Source organism: Equus caballus, chromosome 13 (assembly GCF_041296265.1).
Source record: "Equus caballus isolate H_3958 breed thoroughbred chromosome 13, TB-T2T, whole genome shotgun sequence".
In the NCBI taxonomy this organism is placed as follows: domain Eukaryota; kingdom Metazoa; phylum Chordata; class Mammalia; order Perissodactyla; family Equidae; genus Equus; species Equus caballus.
The window spans coordinates 39,185,274-39,204,443 of NC_091696.1; the positions used below are offsets into that span (position 1 = coordinate 39,185,274).

The following is a 19,170-nucleotide window of genomic DNA, read 5'->3' on the forward strand; positions in this document are numbered from 1 at the left end:
ACAAATCGGCAACTCTTGTAGGTCTAAGTCAGGGTTCTCAACCGCAGCACCACGGACATTTGCGTCAGATAATTCTCGGTGGTGGGGCTGTCCTGAGTATTGTAGGATGTTTAACAGCATCCCTGGCTTCCATCCACTGGACGCCAGTAGTGATGCGGGGTTGGTGAGCCAAGGAGTCGATAGAAAGATTTCTTAGACTCTTAAGATCTGGCAGTAGTGCTCTTTTATTTAGAGAATAGAATAGCATGGGGACAGGACCCACGGGCAGTCAGAGCTCCTGCTGCTGCTGCTGCTGCTGCCCCCACTGGCATGGGGACAGGGCCCATGGGCAGGCAGAGCTGGTGCGTGGGGACAGGACCCACAGGCAGTCAGAGCTCCTGCTGCTGCTGCTGCTGCTTCTGCTGCCCCCGCTGGCATGGGGACAGGGCCCATGGGCAGGCAGAGCCGCTGCTGCTGCCCCAAGTTGAGGGTTAGGGCTAATTTTATAAGGCATGGGTATGTGAGTCATCTCTTTACAAAACAAAGGAAAGAACATGAAAAAAAGTTAAAATGGTATCAGTGTAGGTGGGGTCTGGTCATTGGGTGATCCCATGACTTTTAGACAAGAATCAAATCGGATTAAGTAAAGGTTAGAAGCCACCATCCTAAATCAGTTACATGAGATTGCCAGACAGCAACCAACTTAAGTTCTTGCCTTCCCCATTAAGAGCTTCTAGGGATAAGGTCATCTCCCTTCTTCTTCCTGGTACAGAGAGGGAGGCACCTTTTACAGATAGAGATTTACCTTACAAATGTAAATGTGTCCCAACAAGGGCAAGTTCCATTCCCCAGAGCCTCCTTCCCTGTCCCTGTTATCAAAAGCAATCAGCCCCAAACAGTCCCGATGCCAAAGAGACACATCCTGGGGTGGCCAATTTCAGGTCCCTACAAGGTCACCCCCCCTTCCTTCACAAATGCAAATATCTCTCCAAGGGCAAGCAAATTCCAGTCCTCAGAGCCTGCTTCTCATCTGCAGTTTTAAAAGTAACCAGCCTAAAATCCTCATCATAAACCATTTTAAAATTAAGCAGCCTAAAAATCCTCATCAGTAGGATATCGCCCCATTACCAACCCCCTGCAAACTGTGACAACCAAAAATGTCTCCAGGAATGGACAAATGTCCTCCTGGAGGCAAAATCGCCCCAGGTGAGGACCTGCTATGAATGACACAATGTTCCATGGTCTCAGGAGACTATCTCCTGACTACCCATTGCATGGTCGAGGGAAGTGGCATCCTGGCATTTCCCCGTAAAGTTTTTCTCCCCCTGTTTCGCCACTTCTAGAAACTACACCATATTTTTACAAATTGTGACTTATGACACACATATTCTGCCCTACCAACTATAATTATATATAGCTTGCTATGTCCGCAGCTGGACTATAAATTGGCAAGAGTGTTTGCTTCTGGAGTGAGGAACTGGGTGGCTGGGGAGAGATATAGAGGGAGAGATTTTTCAGTACTTGCTTAGATATCCTTTGGATTTTATATCATGTGGAAGTGTAATATTCAAAAAATAAATTAAATTTTGAAAAATTTCTGCTGTGAATTGCACACAGTTTGGATAGTATGATCCCATCTTTGCTAAAGACAAAGGGGCCGGTTCCGTGGCCAAGTGGTTAAGCTCGCGTGCTCCACTTTGGTGGCCTGGGGTTTCACCAGTTTGGAGCCTGGGCATGGACATGGCACCACTCCTCAGGCCATGCTAAGGCAGTGTCCTACACAGCACAGCCAGAAAGACCTACAACTAGAATATACAACTATGTACTGGGGGGCTTTGGGGAGAAGAAGAAAAAAAAGATTGGCAACAGATGTTAGCTCAGCTGCCAATCTTTACAAAAAAAAGACAAATAAAAATGATCTATATTAATTAGCATATCCAGGGGAGGGAGAGAAACCTAGAGGAACATACATGAAACTCTAAACAACGCTTATCACCAGGGGATGAAATCACAGAGAGCTGCTCACCTCCTATGCAAATATTTTCATAGGGCATAAATTTAAAAAATAATCTAGATGGGGCAGACAAGGGGATCTGGGCATGGAAAGAGGAAGGGCTGAATTAAGATGGTGGCAGTGGAAATGGAAATAAATGGGCAGGTGCTAGAGAAGACGGAATCGCTCTGTGCCATTGGGCTGTTAATTCATCTCCCTGAGCCTCAGTTTCCCCAGGTGAAAATGGAGATAATTATAACACATATAAATGGCTAACATTTATCATTACTATCATTACATTGTTCTTATCACCATATGTGGGTTGATTATATATTTGATCCTTACAGCAGCCCTGTGAGTTAGATGCTGTTACGATCACCTCATTTTACAGATGCATCATTTGAAGCAAAAAGAGGTTAAGTAACTTGGCCCAAGGTTACACAGCCAGGAAGTCGCAGAGGGAGGATTTGAACCCGGGCAGTCTGGCCCTGAAGCCCCGGTTCCATAGCTCACTAGAGTGGGCACATGAGTGATCTGCCTGGAACAGAGCAAGCAGAACAAATGATAACGACTCTGATTCAGCCAAAGGCAGGATCCCCGCCCTCACCGAGGGCCCACGTCAAAGGATGCAGTTCCTTAAACAGAGAGCACAGGGCCCCTCCCGTCACACGCCAGCTTTCCTGTCCCCAGGGACTGCCCCAAGCACTCAAGGGCAGCACTTGCCCCACCAGAACACAAACTCTCCACGGATGCGACAGGCAGAGTCTCCTGGAAGGAGACGCTGGATGAGAAGGGGCTCAAGGACAGGGCACTTGGCTTCATGTTCCTTGGAGAGAGGGTTTCACCTGCACGGGACCGCCCCTCCGGCCAGGAGCAGAGAGGAGCACCCAGCATTCAGTAACTCGAGCAATAATCGCTGCCTTTTCTAGATACGAGTGCAGAGCACCCTGTCAACAACACGATGAGGTCCTGTTCTTGTCCCCATTCTACAGACGGGGGTACTGAGGCTCAGAGAGCAACTTGCCAGAGTCCCTGGGCTGGGAGGTACTCAGAGACGCTAGCTGAACCCAGGCCTCGCTAGAATAACTGGTATGTAACTGTCAAGCACCTGAGATCCTTCTGCCCACAGCTTCACCTGCTGCAAGGAGGGGACTCTGTGCCCATTCTGTATAAGGACAGGGCACCAGGGCCCTGGGACAGCCTCCCTGTACACCAGGGTACACCCCTCCTGCTGCATCAAGCGGGGGCACTTCTCAGGAACGTTCCAGAGAGCAAGCAGGGGCCAGGTGCTGTGGAAGGCACACAGAAGGCAGGAAAGCTCCTTGGTCACCCCTTCCCCTCCCCAGCAGCCCCCTCTTCCCTCCGCCTCTTCTGAGTGGTTGCGCCTGCTGCGCCATCCCCTCCACTCTCGGAGGGGCCGCCAGTAGCCAGCGTTTACTGAGTGCCTGCTAAACGCCAGATGCTGTTCTGAGCGCTTTATCTTTATTTAATCCTGATGAAAACCATACGGGGTAGGCACCATTGTTATCCCATTCTATGGATGGGAAAACTGAGGCACAGGAAGAGTTAAATAACTTGCCACATTCCCCCCACCCGGAGGTGATGGAACCTGGACTGGACGTCAGGGCCACACAGACTTCACGATCAAATAGACCCGGGTTCAAATGTTGACTTCTCTGCCCACCACCTGTCTAACCTCTCACAAATTATCTGACCTCTCTGAACCTCAGTCTCGTCATCAATAGTACCAGACCAGCAGGGGTTATTATAAGGACAAAAAGTAATATGTGTTCCTTATTCATTCGACAAGTATTTCTTGGGCATCTTCTATGCACTGGGGATGCAGCTGCAAACAGAACAGGAAAAAGAAAAGAATTCCATTCTCTTGGAATGCACACTCTAGGAGGGAGGTGCTTATGTGTGCTGGCTCAGTTAATCCTCACAATAACCCCGCAGGTAAGGTACTATTACCGTACTCCCTTCACAGACAGGGAGAAGGAGTCTCAGAAGCTGTTTACCCCACTCCCCCTTCATCCTTCTAGTAAATAGTGGGACCTGGATTGGGCATTAACGTCCAGTCTCTGGCGTTCGACTTCCCGGGTTCAAATCCTGCTGCTCCCATCTCATCGCTGTGGGCAAGTTACCTCCCCGAGCCCGAATCACACGGGTAAAATAGGACCAGGAGATCAGGAGATCCTATCTCAGGAGATTACGGCGGGGGCGGGGGGGAACAACATCTAACATTTAGGAGAGGTTCTTGGGTCCCCAGCACACAGAAAGCTCGCAGAAATCCTGGGAGGGACGTCCTATTTTTAGCCTTTTTTTTTTTCTACAGAGGTGGAAACCGGAGTCCAGAGAGGGTAAGCTGCCCAGAGGCGCACAGCGCAGAAACTGTGCGATTCCGAAGCCCGCGCGCTCTGGCCCGGGTCGCCGCGCCAGGAGAGCTCGCCCGCTCTGGCACCGCTGAGCGAGCGGCCCATAAATGGGTGCGATTATTTTTCCCTTCCTGCAGCGGTGGCGGGGAGCAGGGTGCACCCCTCGGAAGCTTTCCTAACACGGGAGGTCCGCGCGCGGCCGCCTCGAGCTGGACCCACCGCCTCGATCCCCCAACACGCCCGGATTCCCGCCCGGGAGGGGTTCTCCCTCATTTCTCGATCCCACTCCCGCTCGCTCCCCGCTCCCCCGGCCCCCCCCCCGCCCCCCCCCCGCCGCGGCTGCCACGCCTGGCCACCCCTCTGCAGTCCCGCGTTGGGGACAGACCCTCCTGGGGCGCCCCGTTCTTTCCATCGATCCCCTCTCGCCAAGCCCCCGCGTCTCGGTGGATACCTGGCGGGGGGCAGTCCCTGCGCTGGTCCCGGGGCCTGGCGAACCGGTCTCGCCTCCCTCCAGCTGTCGTGTCCCCTGTGCTTGGCGCTCCGGCCGCCGCCCTGTCTGCTCGCCCGCGGGGCGCGTCGGCCACTCGGGCCTGGGGCAGCGGGTAGGGTGCGCGTCCCGGCGCCGGAGCCGGACTTCCTGCACGGAGGGCAGATCGCTTTCTTCTTGGAATCGAGCCGAGTTCCTGCGAGCGCTCGGTTAGTGCACCTGTTGGCACCCGAGACCACTATTCACGGCCCCAGTCTGCATTCTCTCTCCCCTTCCACCGAGCAGACCTCACCAAGCGCTCGCCAGATGCTGCGCGCCGGCGTGGGTGCTGCAGCGCTCAGGGGACCCGGAGGGCGCAGGGGCTACCGCTGGGCTCTCCAAAACGCTGGCCACCAGCCACCGGTGGTTATCGAGCGCTTGAAATTGTAGCTCCAAGGAACACAGATGTTTTCAAGACGTAGGACCGAAAGGGAATTTTTAAAAAAATCTCATTAACAAGTTTAAAATTGATAGCATGCTAAAATGATATTTTGGATATCGTTTGTTAAATAAAATATATTATTAAAATTAATTTCACCCGTTTCTCCTTTTCTTTTTTTTTTTTTAAAGATTAGCACCTGGGCTAACAACTGTTGCCAATCTTTTTTTTTTTTCTGCTTTATCTCCCCAACCCCCCCCCCCCCCCCGACACAGTTATATATCTTAGTTGCAGGTCCTTCTAGTTGTGGGATGCCGCCTCAACGTGGCCTGTTGAGCGGTGCCATGTCAGCGCCCAGGACCCGAACCCTGGGCAGAGCACGCAGCAGAGCACGCGAACTTAACCACTAGGCCACGGAGCCGGCCCCTCTCCTTTCCGAAAGTACAGCTACTAGAAAGTTTAAAACTGTGTGTCTCCTATTATCCTTCTATTGGATAACACTGGCCTTGGGCAAGAACCCACGGGGTGTTCCGGAATACCTCTCCCGGTTGTCCATTCTAGAATTTATTCAGCGCTTCCTTATTTCCTTCAGGAAACATTTGGGGAAGACCTAGGACCCACCAGGCGCTAGTGTTGGTTCTCAAACTCGGGAACTTCCAGGATAAAATCTGAAGTTGGCCCCTGGTACCTGGAGGGCAAAGAGAGACTGAAGAAAGAGGCAGGACTCCAGGTTGGTAGGTGGCAGGTCTAACAAGCAAGGGAACTGACATGTCCCAGGTGGCCACAGCCTGCTGGAGTCTCCAAGGTTGATATAGACGCTTTAATAGGAGGCAGTCTCATATACCATCCAGATGGTCTCAACAACGCATTCTCTCTCAAGTTTGCGTTCTTGAAACCGGCTCCCCCTGTGGGAACAGTGGACAGAGCGTATATTCCAAGGACAGGGGAGGGGGTGAGGAGCCTCTGATTGCCCCCAGCACGCGGGTCAAGTGGTGGTCACATCCTCTCGATGACCTCCTCCTCCAACAGCTAGACACTGGAGGATAGAGTAGTGAGCAAAAGAGATACTGCCCGTAGCCTCAGAGCTGACAGGTCAGGTGACAGACGTCTGTTGAATAAAATGCACAATGACAGAAAAGGCAACCTAAGGAATGGGGAAAAATATTTGCAAATCATATATCTAATAAAGAGTAAATATCCAGAATATACAAAGAACTCCTACAACTCAACAACACTAAGAACAACAAAACAAATAGCCAGGTTTAAAAATGGGCAAAGGACTTGAACAGACATTTCTCCAAAGAAGATATATAAATGGCCAACAAGCCCATGAGAAGATGCTCAGCATCACTAACCACAGGAGAAATGCAGATCGAAACCACAATGAGATATCGTGTCGCGTCCATTAGGATGGCCACTAGCAACAAAGCAGAAAATAACAGGTGTGGGTGAGGATGTGGAGAAATTGAAACCCTCACACACCGTTGGTGAGAATGTAAAGTGGTGCAGCCACTGTGCAAAACAATATGGACAGTCCTTAAAAAATGAAAAACAGAAATGCCATATGATCCAGCCATCTCGTTTCTGGGTATACATACAAAGGAATTCAAAGCAGGATCTCAAAGAGACGTTTGCACCCCCATGTTCATTGGAGCATTATTCACAACAGCCAAGACGTAGATGGAACCCAAATGTCCATCAACTGATGAATGGGTAAAGAAAAGGTGGTATATCCGTACAATGGAACGTTATGCAACCTTAAAAAAGAAGGAAATTCTGATACATGCTACAACACTGGGGACTCTTGAGGACATTATGCTATGTGATTAAGCCAGTCACAAAAGGGTGAGTAGTGTATCATTCCACTGATGGGAAGAGCTAACGTAGTCAAAATGGTAGAGACAGAAAGTAGAAAGGGCTGAGGGGAGAGGACGGAGAGAATTAGTATTTAATGGATACAGAGATTCAATTTTGCAAGATGAAAAAGTTCCAGAGGGGCCAGCCTGGTGGCATTGCGGTTAAGTTTGCACACTCTGCTTCGGCGGCCCGGGGTTCACTGGTTCGGATCTGGACTCAGACCTATGCACTGCTGATCAAGCCAGCCTGTGGCAGGCATCCCACATATAAAATAGAGAAAGATGGGCACGGATGTTAGCTCAGGGCCAATCTTCCTCAGCAAAAAGAGGAGGATTGGTGGTGGATATTAGCTCAGGGCTGATCTTCCTCAAAAAAAAAAAAAAGTTCTAGAAATCTGTTGCACAACAATGAGAATATACTTAAGCCTACCGAACTATACACTTAAAAATGGTTAAGATGGTAAATTTAATGTTACTGGGTTTTGGGTTTTTTTTAAGATTTTATTTTTCCTTTTTTTCCCCAAAGCCCCCCAGTACATCGTTGCATATTTTTAGTGTGGGTCCTTCTAGTTGTGGCATGTGGGACGCCACCTCAACATGGCCTGATGAGTGGTGCCACGTCCGTGCCCAGGATCTGAACCAGCAAAACCCTGGGCCACTGAAGCAAGCCCAGGAACTTAACCACTCGGCCACGGGGCCGGCCCCTAATGTTACTGGGTTTTACCACAATTTTAAAAACTGTATGATGACGTAAATGCAATTGTAATTACTGCAACCAAGGAGGGGTGGGTGGTACTGTGAGAATTTACCATTGGGGGCTACTGGGTGTCCGGAAGGCTTCTTTAAGGAAGCGATGCTTCGGCCCACCTCAGAGTTCGAGTTAAACAGGAGCAGGGAGGGCAGCCCCTGAAAAGATCCCAGGGCAACAGGCCACGTGATGCGTCTGAATTTATTTTACATAGTGCGATTCTCTCGAACTTTCCCACTTCGTGAATAGAATGGATGATAACGATGATAGTAACAGCCGACATGTACCAAAAATTAATTCACTTAGTTAATTACTTCATTAACGTCAATGTCAAGTGCAGGGATGCTGAACCTGACTACTTGGGTTCAAACTCCAGCTCTGCTATATCCTTACAGGCTTCATAATCCTGGGCAAGTTCCTTAACCTCTGCGCCTCGGTTTCCTCATCTGTAAAATGGGGACAATAAGAGGACCGACCACACAGGGCCATCTTGAGGATCTAGCGAGGGAGCATATACACTGAGTTATGATATATATACAGGGCCCACCACACCATTCAGTAGGAGCTGTATAAGCGCTTGTTAAATAAAACAAAATTTAATTACATGCCAGTGACCGCGCTAACCATTTTATATGCTGTGATATGCTGCACAGCAGTCACAAACTCCTTCCATCTCTGTAAGCATGCCCTTTTGCAATGTGACCTTGCAGAAGCAGGAGCCACCTTCTCATGTAAAATCAGGTGCCTCCCAAACCCAACAAGGCTAAAATGGACCCCGAGGGTCCCTTCTCTGCCCTGTTTTCCCCACAATCTCCCCTCCCAGGAAGTGGCAGTGCCATCCATCCAGGTGGTTTCTCATCTCAGAAACTTTACAGAAATCATTGATGTCTCCCTTATTTTTACTCCTCACATCTGCTTTGTCAGCAAGTCCTGCTGGTCGGATCTTTAAGTTATGTCCACAATCTGACCCCTTCTGACTGTGTCCGCTGCCACCTCCCTGGTCCAGGGCGCCCGCATCCCTAGATTGCCGCACTGGCCTCCTCACGGTCTCCCTGCAGCCATCCTTGTCCCTCCATCATGTGTTCTCCAGCCAGCAGTCAGGGTGATGCTGCTACAGGCACGGTCAGGTCCTGCCCCTTCTCAGCTCGAGTCCCTTCAGTGGTCCCACCTGACCCAGAGTTAAAATCCAAAGTCCCCACCATGGCCTATGAGGCCACCTGTCTGCCCTCATCCCCCCTGCTCCCCTCTTCACTCACTGAGCTCCGCCACGCTGGCCTTTCTGGTGCTGGAGCGCTCCCACACAGTCCTGCCTCAGGGCTGCTGCTCTCGCCCTTCTCTCTGCCTGGAACATCCCCTCAGAAATCGCCATCATTCGCTCCCTCCTCTCTCTCGGGACAGATCAAGTGTCCGTCTTCTTCATCTCTCTAGGGACATCTACCTCTTGCCCCCAGCCTGGGTTTCTCCCTGCTCTTTCCTCTTATTTTCCCCTAAAGCGGTCATCCCCACCCGACCCATTATGGGTGCACGTGTGTCTTGTCTGCCTCCTTCCACTAGAATGTAAGCTCTGAGGCAGGGACCTCTGTCTGCTCTGTTCTCTGACTGTTGAATCCCCAGCACCCAGAACAGTGCCTGGCACACAGTAGGTACTCAATGTCTGTTGAATGAATGCAGCCACTGGGGCTAAGGGTAAGACAGGAGAAGGAAGTAAACCAACCGGCAAATTCAGTGAGGACCCTACAGCCCGCAACTAATTGTCCCCTCCATCATCATGTCCAACTTTGTCAGCCTGCCCCTTACGTGCGTGTACCTCGCTTTACAGTTTGCAAAGTACCTTCACGCCCATTATCACGTTTGACACCTAGTGAAGAATTACGCTCTCCCCAGACCCCATTTTTGGTGGAGAAACAGGCAAAACCAGGGGATTTGCCCAGGACCAATTTACACGGTGGTAAAAGAACTGTGACTCAGACACGTCTTCCGACTCCAAGCCCGGGCTTCTTCATCTCAAGCAGGAAGGTTCCGTGTGCAGAGGTTAGACACGCAAGCTGTGGAGTCTGGACAGACAAGACTTTGAAACGTACCTCTGTCACTCCCTAGCTGTGCGACTTTGGGAAAGTTGCTAGCCCTCTCTGTGTCTCCATTTTCCCAGTCATCAAACAGGGATAATAATAGTAGCTATCGCATAGGGCTGTCCTGAGGGTCGAATGAGATGAGATCTGGAATGTCGTGATTAGCTGGTTTAAAAAAAAATTTTTAAAAATATAAGCCTGCTACTTCGTGTTCATTCACGCAATTTTTGGAGTGGCCCTCAGCTCTGCCCAGATTTCTTCAGGCAACCGGATGGGGAGGGACTGGAAAGTGTGACACCATGTATGGTAAAGGTGGTGAAACTACGGCTCTGGGGCACAAAAGGGATTTGACTGAAGAGAGTAGTGTGAAACTTCCATAGCAACCAGAAGGCAGGCTCCCCAGAGGCAGCGGCGAGCGGTTGCCACCCCCTGGAGCACTCATTACCTCCAAACACAACTTCACTCTGCTATCTCCTGGCAGGATGCTGTTTACCCACTCAAGGATGCTTGCAATGAAAGCAAAGGTGGCCCCTGAGATTGTGCTCAGCCGATGGGCTGAAATCCGCTCGGGCCTGCTCACCTGCGCCTCCTTGTGGGCAGTCCCGCCGTCTGTCCGCAAGGTGCAGCGCCCAGAAGGGAGTTAATCCAGACCAAGTCCCTCTGGCTAGGAGCCTGCCTGGCCCTTGACATCATGTAGGACCTCATTTAACACCCTCATGAGTTGGCTTTGCAAACATAGAGACTGAGGGAGAGAGATTAGTATGAACAAAGAAAAGCAAAACTTGCCCAAGGTCACCCCACCAGGGAGCATCAGAGCCAGCCTCCGAGTCCAGGCTTGTCTTGACTTCAGAGCTCGCACACTTTCCCCAAGATCGCACTGCAGACTTGAAATGGAGTCAAGCCAACGGGCCTATTTGGCTCAAACTATGTTACAATTTCATTAATCCACCGCACGTGGAGTCACAAATTATGAAAACACCGCCCTAATGCTTAGAAAAAATCTCTCAGCGGTCAGGCCACGGGGAGGGGGTGGGACTGGAGGCTGCCATCTAAATGCGTCAACATAACACGCGTGACCCCCAAGACAAACTGTTTGACCAATTTCTACATCACTGACCCATATATACGCGAGAATCCTGGTTACTTAATATTAATGTAACACGTCTATAAATTAGGATGAAGTGATCAGAAGAATATAAACTTAGAAGTGGTTCCTCCCAGGGAAGACAACAGGTTGGAGCAGGAAGAGGGTTGGTACTTTTTATTCGTGTTTCTGTGTCATTGGAAACAGGCACATGTTGTACATATTTCTATAAAGTTGAACAAGCATTCTTATTTTCATAAGTTCAAAAACCATTTAAAATTGCTTCAAAAGGTGATATTAAACTGAAAACTCCACAGGTGGTTCTGAGCGGAATCCTAGATTAAAGAGGGGAAGATTGTTACCTTAAAAATTGTGACAGTGATATGTGGCTGAAGAAAGTGAAGCTGCCACGCTGTGGGCCAATAATAACAAAATCTAACATTTATGAGCGTTTACTGTATACCAAGGATTGTCTGGAATCCATTCCATATATTCATGCATTTAATTCCCACAACAGCCCTGTGAGGCAGGTACTGTGATAACTGGCCTCCAAGATGGCTGTCAAGGAGCTTCACCCAATGGTCGTCATGCCCCTGTGAATTCTCCTCCCTCACTGAACAGGGCCCATCTGTGTAACCCATGGGATATTGTGGAAATGACAGTATGTGACCCCCATGGCTGGGTCATAAAAGACACTGCTGCTTCTGCCTTTTGCCTTCTCCCTTGAATCACCTGCCCTGGGAAAAGCCAGCCGCCATGTTGTGAGGATGCTCAAGCCGCCCTGTGGAGAGGCCCAGACGGGGAGGAACCGAGGCCAGAATCCAATCAAGGATCATGAATTCCATTTAGTTTCATGCCTCTTTATTCTCCTTCAATCCTTTAATCTGTCATTTGTCCCATCTTTTTCTTTTTCTCATTGTTCCAGACATTGGCTTTTTGTGTGTGTGTGTGAGGAAGATTGGCCCTGAGCTAACATCTGCCGCCAATCCTCCTCTCGTTGCTTGAGGAAGATGGTTGCTGAGCTAACAGCTAACACCTGTGCCAATCTTCCGCTATTCTGTATGTGGGTCACTGCCACAGCATGGCTTGGTGAGTGGTGTGTAACACGGTCTACACCCAGGATCTGAACCCGTGAACCCCAGGCCACCGAAGTGGAGCTTGCGAACTTAACCACTACACCACCAGGCTGGCCCCTAGACACTGGCATTTTTGAAATGTCCAGGCCAGCAGCCTTGCAGGAACGTCCCACAATCTGAATTTGCATCTTTCCTCCTGAATATGAAACCAAGCGTGAAGACGTTAAAAAAATCTTCCTTAGAGTGAAAACTTTGAGATAAGCTTTGCCAACTGCAGCTGTGCATACGCAGCACAATCAATCGTTGTTCAATACTAACCAGGTCTTTCTGTCTCTCCTGAGTATATGAGTGAGCCGTCTTTCCAGGAAGTCAAGGTCCAGACGTCAAGATTCAGCCTCACAAGGCCAAACACAGGCTGAAGATGAAAACTAACCAGAAAAGTCCGGACAGTCAAGGGAAAAGAAATTCACTCTTCAAGGCCAAACACAAGCAGGTGGGAAGGCGCCAACCAGCACGGCCACATGCTCCCCATCCCCTACCTAAAACCCCAGATAACAACCCCTACCTTTTTCCTTCGAGGAGGTACCTCTGAGTTCTAACTCCCATCTCCTTGTCTGGCTGCTTTTCCGTAATAAACTTCTTTCCTTGCCATCAGCCTGGTGTTTCAGCTTTTTTCTTGACTGGCCCTCCTGCGTGGTGGGGAAATGAGCCTGTGTTTGGGTTCAGTGACAAACAGCTTCAGTAAACAGGAGAAGCTGTGTCACGTTAGAAGCTTTGTCCCCTTGGTGGCGCAGACCTGGGTCTCTTCTTTCATGAGGTGCCCACAGTTTCTTTGCTGTGCAGACACCGTTTGTCTCGTGCTCATGGTCACAAACTGCTCCAGGAGCTGACTTTTCCTGAAATTGCAAAGAGTTGATCGGTCCAAATCTTGACCCCAAGGAAGGACCCTAAAGAAGGATAAATGTGAACAAAAGGAATATAATTTACAGATATAACCCGAACGTTAGCAAGTCAAAATGTTCCAGACTTAGTGCTTTAAAATTCCCAAACTCACCACCTCAATGCGGCAGACAAACAACATCACCAAGAGTGGGGGGGGGGTCTGACATCGTGTGCCCCCTGGGGTGATGCAACCGGAACTAATCAAAGCGGTAAAATTCTCCAACAAACTTTGGGAACTAATTTAGGGTCACCAGCTGGTTTTTTGTTTGTTTTTTTTTACAAGGCCAACACAGGACAAAATTACATAAAGAGAAGAAAAGACAACGCTACCATTTACTAACACATTTAATGAAAAAAACGATGTATTTAACAAACATTTATATACACTTACGATGGGCCAGGCACTGTTCTAAGTGCTTTACAAAGATTTACCTGATTATGCTGCTCCAACGACCTTAAGAGCTGGACTGGGACTAGGTTGGGGATGGGGAGGCGGAAGGGAAGGGTGGGAGACACTCTCAGGTGCTGACCCGGCACTCGGCAAACCCTGAGTGACTTCGTCAATGTTGTGCCCTGCCTGCCTTTCTCTAGTCCCAGCTCTGCGTTGGTGGTAGATACTATTATTAGATTCATTTGATAGATGGAAAGATAGGAGCACAGAGAGGTTTAGCAACTCACCCCAGATCACACAGCTAGTGAGTGGCAGAGCTGTCAACCCAGCCTGTCTGGCTACAGAGCCCACACTCTTATCCACCTCTCTCCGCAGCAAATAGGACATTTTAACATGAAAAAGAAGGCTAAAGCATCGGAATAAGACAGTCCTTCCCAAGAAAAAGGGCTTTGCACCTTGACGCACTGATACACACACACAAATGTATGTACAGGGGTTTGTAATGAACATTTCATGTAGCAATTGTCCTGTGCTCCACAGTTCGGTGGTGTGTGCAAAAAAGAGCTGACACAGCGGTTTTCCCTCCTGGGTCACAGAACACAGAAGGGGCCACCGGGCCTTGGGGATCTCTAGTGGCTGGTTTTTAGGCTTGTGAGCAGCCCCAGGGGAATACCTATCGTGGCCTCTGTTAGGATTCGGCTCTTGGCTGGATGGGGATTAAAACTGGCTCATCCCAGGGAGATGGGGACATGGTCAGTGCTTTGTGAGAAGAAGGGCTGGTTTAGGGCTGCGTTGATGTAGGAATTGGGAGGCAGGAAGAGCTTTCCAGATGGGCCAGTGGTCCGTTTCTGAGCCCTGTGGGAAGGGACACGCCCATATGCATGTGTGTGGAGGCAGGACCGCAAACTCTCATGTCTTTCAAACAGCAGCTGAGCTCTCTCCAGCAGGGAACGAACTGTTGAGAGGGGGCCCTATGCTGGCAGCCAAGAGCCTGGACAACTAAAAGGGGGCTGGGCCTTTCCCCGTCCAAAGGTGTCTGACCTTTTCTGAATTACTTTGCAATTTGCCTTAACCTTGCCCCTCATTACTCCAAATAAAGAAGCATCACATTTAAACACCACAGAGCAATTTGTACCAGAAAGAGAGATTCCCCCACCCCGACCCCGTTATTTTCCACATTTCAAGAGGGTCCTGAGAAAAGGCCATCAGGAGCTGACCCAGAGTTTTCAGTCCCCTTTACGATCCTAAAATGACCTTCACAGACCCACTCATGCAACCAACCGGCGTCACCGACTGAGCCCTGCGGTGGCCCAGAGAGTCCAGGCACATGGATGCGTCAGTGACCCCAGACAGACCGGGATGCCTGCGCTCAGGGGCTTTCATTTTAGTGGGAGACACACAATAAATATAAAAGAATGAGTTGTGTAGTTTGTTAGAAGGTGATACTTGCCATGGCAAAAAGGAAACATACAGAGCAGGTGAAGGGGTCCAGGAGGGTGGAGGATGGGGGTGGCCCCGGAGGGGGTCACGTGGCTCTTTGGAGGGAGGGCATTGCCTGCACAACTAATATAGAGAACCAGACAGTGTACTGCCCCAGCTCCACGAGAAAGGAGGGATCAAACAAGAGAACTTTATGATAAGAGAGAAGTAATGAAGTCGGGGACGGCTTCTAGAAGAAACATCCCAAAGGCATCAGCTGCAAGAGCAGAGCGACACAGGAGTGTGGTAGTGACGACCCAAACACCCTGAGCGGCTTTGATTTTCTGAAACAGTGAATAGCTCTTGGGAGAACTGGGGATCCAATCATGCTGCTCGCCTCACGACCTACATGGCAGCTGCGTCCCTGGAAACTTCAGTGCGTGCGCAAATCACACAAAGATACCAGGTGCTTACTTGTCAGATGGAGTTTGGTTCTCGGCTCAGATCACTAGAACAGGTTTTCACCTGCTGGCGTGTCTGCTTGGGTCTTGGATGGTGGGCGTCCCGGGAAACAGGATGTTTATCGTGTGGAAGGGGACCTACCAACCTGGCTTTCCCCCTTGAATTAAAAGCCAGCAGCATCCTCTATTTGTGGTGACTTCTAAGCCTCCTCCCCACATTTCCAAAATGCCCCCCAGGGGGAGGTACCACCTCAGGTTGAGAATCACTGCTCCAATCCATTTGTCTTGCACACGTGGAATCAGAGGGCGCAGTGGGTGAGAAGGTTTGTCTGTGACCACACTGCCAGTTAGTCCTGGGGCTAGATTATCATCACCAGTCGTAGCAACGATAAAAATTGTATGATCAGTGGTTTTCTGTTAAGAATTTGACCCAAGGGCCCGGCCCAGTGGCGCAGCCGTCAAGTGTGCATGTTCCGCTTCAGTGGCCTGGGGTTCACTGTTTCGGATCTCTGGTGCAGACATGGCACCGCGTGGCAAGCCATGCTGTGGTAGGTGTTCCACATAGAAAGTAGAGGAAGATGGGCACGGATGTTAGCTCAGGGCCAGTCTTCCTCAGCAAAAAGAGGAGGATTGGCAGCAGTTAGCTCAGGGCTAATCTTCCTAAAAAGAAAAAAAGAATTTGACCCAAGAGAAAGCATACGGATAAAGAACAGCTATCCTCTAATACATTTCAAAATAATAACTTTCATTTCTCAATGATGAATGCAATTTTGTAGAAAGTTTGGAAAATACAGAAAAGCAATAAGAAAAAAAAGACTTCTATTCTCATCACCTAGAAATAACTACTGCCAGGGTCTTCGTGTGGTTGCTTTAATTTATACACACATGCACGCGCATACATTTTTACTAAAATGGGATTAGATCCTTTATATTCTGTTCAAATGTCTTTTCCACTTACAACATATTGTGAACATTTTTTCATGTCATTATGTGAATTATTTTACATCATTTACAGTTGCTCAGTATTCCATTCAATGGATGCTCCGTAATTTATTCAACCGACCCCTTATTGTTGGACATCCTCTTTTTGTTGGTTTGTTTTATATTTTAAACAGTGCTGAGAAGACTTTCATCAGGATCATCGTAAAAACACAGTGGTTGACTGCGTGGACTCTGGGGTCAGACTCCCCGGGATGGACTTCCAGCCCCACCACTTCCTAGCTGTATGACGTAGGAGAAGACATTTGGACTCTCTGGGGCTCATTTTCCTCATCTGTAAAATGGGGCTATGATAGTTCCTACCTCACTGGGCTACTGAAAGGATTAAATGGGTTAATCCACATAAAGCATACAGAAAGACCCGCCTCTAGAAAACAACTGCTCAATGTGGCTTCATTATCATCACCACCATCATCATCCTTGTTGTAACTCTGTGCACAGATGTTATATTTTCTTAATGTAAATTCCTAAAAATAAAATGACTAGGCCAAAAGATATGATTTTTGATATATGACAGTCTGATCAGCAATGGAGATTTATTATGATTATGACAAGTTGGTAAGTTGGTTTCTCCTGCGGGGACCCCCGTGAGTGGTCTGTGGGTCTGGAGACACATTTTAAGATCAGGTTCATCCACGTCGTCCCCGCTTCTGTTTCATTAGGCACAGATGCTCCTGAACGGTCCCGAGCCTGTTTTACTCTCCTGCGTTATGTTCACCACCCTAGACTTCTTAAAGATCCCGCAGGAAGGAACGGAAGGAGCAATGCAGGTGGCGGTGGATGTGGAGGTTCTGTTCCCGGCGTGTCCTGGACAGAGCGACCTCCGAGGAAAGCACAGTCAGTGTGGGAGGACCTGAGACCAGGGAGCCTTGCCTGCTCCAGCCTAGGATTCCCCACCTGCTCCAGGAGCTGGGGTGGGGGAGTGAAAAGAGGGCTCAGGGCAGAACTGGTTTAGTATAGTCACCCCTCCTTTACGAACATTCCTATTACTTGCTATTGAAGAAGAGCTAAGCAGACACTGTTGGCTGGACCACCTACTGTTCATTCCTAATCCCGTTCTAGAAGCTAGAAAACCAGATCCTCACCTTCCCAGCCTTCCTGACAGCAAAGGGTGGCCATAATGCCAAATTCTGCTGGCTTTGTCCTTTATCTTTCTTTACCACCTTAACATGGATGTGATGTCTGGAGATGTGGCAGCCATCTTGCAACCATGAAGACAAAAAGCCAACATGCTATGGATGGCAAAGCAGACAGAAAGAACCTAAGTCCTTGACGGCATCGATGAGCTACCAAGCCCATCTTGAAATATCCTATTAAGCAAGTCAAAATGCCCTGCAGGGTCAAGCTGGATGTTCTGTTACTTGCAAATGAAAGAATTCCTAATACAGGCTCCTTAGAATAATTTATACCCATTCTTTTTCTTTTTTTTTTTTTCTTTTTTTGCCATTACTGAACACTTTTTCCTAATAAAGAAGAAGAAACAAATTCCTGACTCAAAATCTATGCCGCAACACTCAACACTTACTCCTCCGTTTGGGCCTCTCTTGGAGGAGGAAGACATCCTAGCTAGTAGGACCAAGGGTTAGCAACCCACAGCAAAGGCTTCCTTCTTCTGTCCATGGTCATATTCGTACTCACCGCTGTCTTCTCCGGAGGTGATATCTATGGGTAAATTCTACAATCCTGCGTGAAAGTATCTCCCCAATGTGATTAAAACTGTGGCTGGTGGGACACTGAATAACTGACCTAGGAATTACTCAGAAAAGTACAGATAGAGAGAGGGAAAGAGACAGAGCAACAGCAAAGATCTGTCAGCCCCATCAGTTCTTGCTGTGGCCAGCCATTTTCCGCCACCTGTCCTGGAAAGCAGAAAGGCAGAAAGCTGGGACGTGGTGTGAGAAGGAACCAGCAGCCTCAGAGAGAAGCCAAAATGAGAGAGGGGGAGAGGGCACTGCCTCCTGGGTTCCCTCCAGTGCTGCGTTTCCATCTCCTTCTGAGGCTGAGCCCCGTCCTGCCCAGCATCCTCCCAATAAATTCCCGTTATCTTTTAAGACAATCAGACTGGGTTACCACTGCTGGCAAATGAAAGAGCTGTGATCTTTAGAGCAAGCTTTCATCAATCAGGAGGTACCAGAAATTTGGTGCAGGTCAGGGAATATGTCAGAAGGTGAAGAAAACATTTTGCCGGCGGCTTTGTCTAGGTAAACCAGCCAAATGAGTAAAAAAGCTAACAAACCAACAGCAAACTCAAATTATCTGTGAAAATTCGGAGTAGCAAAGACATTGGCTAATTCTTTTGCTAAATGAACTAAAACGATACTCTTCCTTGATGCTCTTTCTTTGCCTGCATCTGTGGCATGTAAAATGCTCTCTCCCTTGTCCAATTTTGCAATCCAATAGTTATAAATCTTACACAGCCACAGCCACTGCATTAACATTTATTTAGTGATTTGCAGTTTACAGAGTGTCTCTGCTGTAGGTAACTCGTGGAATGGCAGTTGGTGGTGGGATGAAGAGGAAAGACAGTAAGATGCACCGGGAACCATGTTCGTACCAGAACAACCTGCAGTAAGAACATGGTTGATGGGGCCAAGAATTTACTTTTGATTTACGTCAAGTATATCAGACTTTCCCTCCCCGGATTGGGAATTGCGACCCAGAGACCTCCATGCACTCTTCAGGGTTTATGTAAACTTCGGGCTGCGACGTGGCCATCTTTTACCATGCGAAGAGAAAAGCAGGCAACATCAGGGGCAAGTGTGTGGCGCGGGTCCCAGAGGGAGAGCAACAGCAGACACAAAGCTCGCAGGCTGGAGCATGCGAGCTGTGTTCAGGGAGCAGAAAGGAAGCCGGGGACGGTGGAGATGGTAGGA

General features: G+C 49.0%; 1 protein-coding gene across 1 annotated transcript in view; it reads right to left on the bottom strand.

Annotated features, from left to right (window-relative positions):
* TMC5 (transmembrane channel like 5) overlaps nt 1-5,217 on the bottom strand; it is a 74,018-nt gene extending 68,801 nt beyond the window's left edge. The window contains exon 1 of the mRNA XM_023616246.2: nt 4,799-5,217. The gene's annotated coding sequence lies outside the window, so the exon portion shown is untranslated. The remainder of the gene's footprint in view (nt 1-4,798) is intronic.
* Between the last annotated feature and the right edge of the window lie 13,953 nt (nt 5,218-19,170).